The 1,568-nt window shown below is 43.0% G+C and overlaps 1 pseudogene; it reads right to left on the bottom strand.

Annotated features, from left to right (window-relative positions):
• LOC106736222 (60S ribosomal protein L34-like) overlaps positions 1–1,069 on the bottom strand; it is a 5,969-nt pseudogene extending 4,900 nt beyond the window's left edge.
• Positions 1,070–1,568: the final 499 nt, after the last annotated feature.

The raw sequence follows: 1,568 nt of genomic DNA, 5'->3' as shown, positions 1-1,568 counted from the left end.
TCACTGGACTCTCATGTAGTTGACCATGGTTTGAGTCCCAGACCCAGTGGCTTAAACTCACGCCGGGCGTGTGTGCGTGCATGCCAATATGTAGTGAGGAGAATGGAGGAGAAGGGATTATGGCATGGCCATCCTCCCCCTGGGGGATGATTTCTCATTTTCTGTCTGTCTCTCTCTGTCTTTCTGGCAAGCGCATGCTCCCTATAGCAAAAACCTCTTTTAAAAAAATGATAATGTGAGAAAACACTACTATATATCTTTATTTTTCTTATTTAAAAAATAAAGCTCCATCTTTTGTTTTTAAATTACTTTATTCACAGCATAAACAAAACTATGTAGATATCCATAAGGGTATAAGGACTGGAATTTGGGTGACTGAAATGGCAGAGGCTGGAAGTATTTTTATTTATTTAATCCTTTTGTTTTTTTATTACTCAAAAGAGCATCATTTTTTAATTTAGCTTTCTGACTCTGCGCATGCCTTCCCAAGGACTTTCTGTTCCTCTACAAGGAAAGCACGCTTGATCTGGTTGCGGACACATTTCAAGCACACAGAGTCGCCATAGGCTCTGCTAACCGGCTTCTTCCTTTTTTTTTTTTTTTTTTGAGAGGATTTTGGTATTGGGCGCATGCACTCGCCAGAAAGAGAGAGAGACAGAGAGACAGAAAGTGAGAAATCACCTCCTAGGGTGGATGGCCTTGCTGCAATCCCTTCTCCATTCTCCTCTCAGGATCTCAGGCACACATGCACACATGCCCAGTGAGTTTAAGCCACCGGATCTGGGACTCGAACCGGGGTCGACTACGAGGGAGTCCAGCGACATAGCCATTTAGGCCAACCGTTGGTCCCCATGCTTCTTCCTTTGAGACAGCCTCATGAGAGCTTTTGGTCTCACAGCACAAACCCCTTGGAATTGGCCTCCGCATTTGCCACATGCAGATTTTGGTGCATCCCTACCCTTGTTGGTATAAAGGTAAATAATCTTATTACTAGGAGTTTGGGACAGCTTAGGCTTGTTGAGACTGTGTTGTAGGAAAGCCTACCCTGGGGGATCAAACACAGGACCATCCTGAGCGCCTCTAGACACTGCCTCCAGAAGAGAAAAAAGGAGAGGCTGGAAATATTGTTTATTACTAGAGATGCTTTTAAAAAAAAGAATTGTTTACTTAACTTTATTTTGTATTATTATTATTATTATTTTCATTTGTTACAGGGCACTTACACTCACCAGAGATAGACAGAGAAAGAGAGAGAGAAAGAAAGAAAGAAAGTCACCAGGTCTGGGACTCAAACCATAGTCGGCCATGTGGGGGTTCAGTGCCCTAACCACCACACCACCTGCTGGCTCATATATCTAGAAATTCTAAAAAACATCTGAAGGTCAGGCATGTGGTTGAAAAGCTGTATTGACAGCATTCCTTTGGGGAACAGTATTTAGGCAAAAGGTAGAGAAGAAGAGTATGAACCTGAGCAGAAAAGCAGAATGAAAAAGGACCAGCATTTAAGATAGAGTCATCATGAAATCACCAAGATGGTACAGGATGCACTGAGGCGAGGTCAGAGTGGA

The sequence above is a fragment of the Tupaia chinensis genome, unplaced genomic scaffold, assembly GCF_000334495.1.
Source record: "Tupaia chinensis unplaced genomic scaffold, TupChi_1.0 Scaffold000702_1, whole genome shotgun sequence".
In the NCBI taxonomy this organism is placed as follows: domain Eukaryota; kingdom Metazoa; phylum Chordata; class Mammalia; order Scandentia; family Tupaiidae; genus Tupaia; species Tupaia belangeri.
Note: the sequence above shows the minus strand (reverse complement) of the source record. Positions and strands in the feature narration are given on the sequence as shown.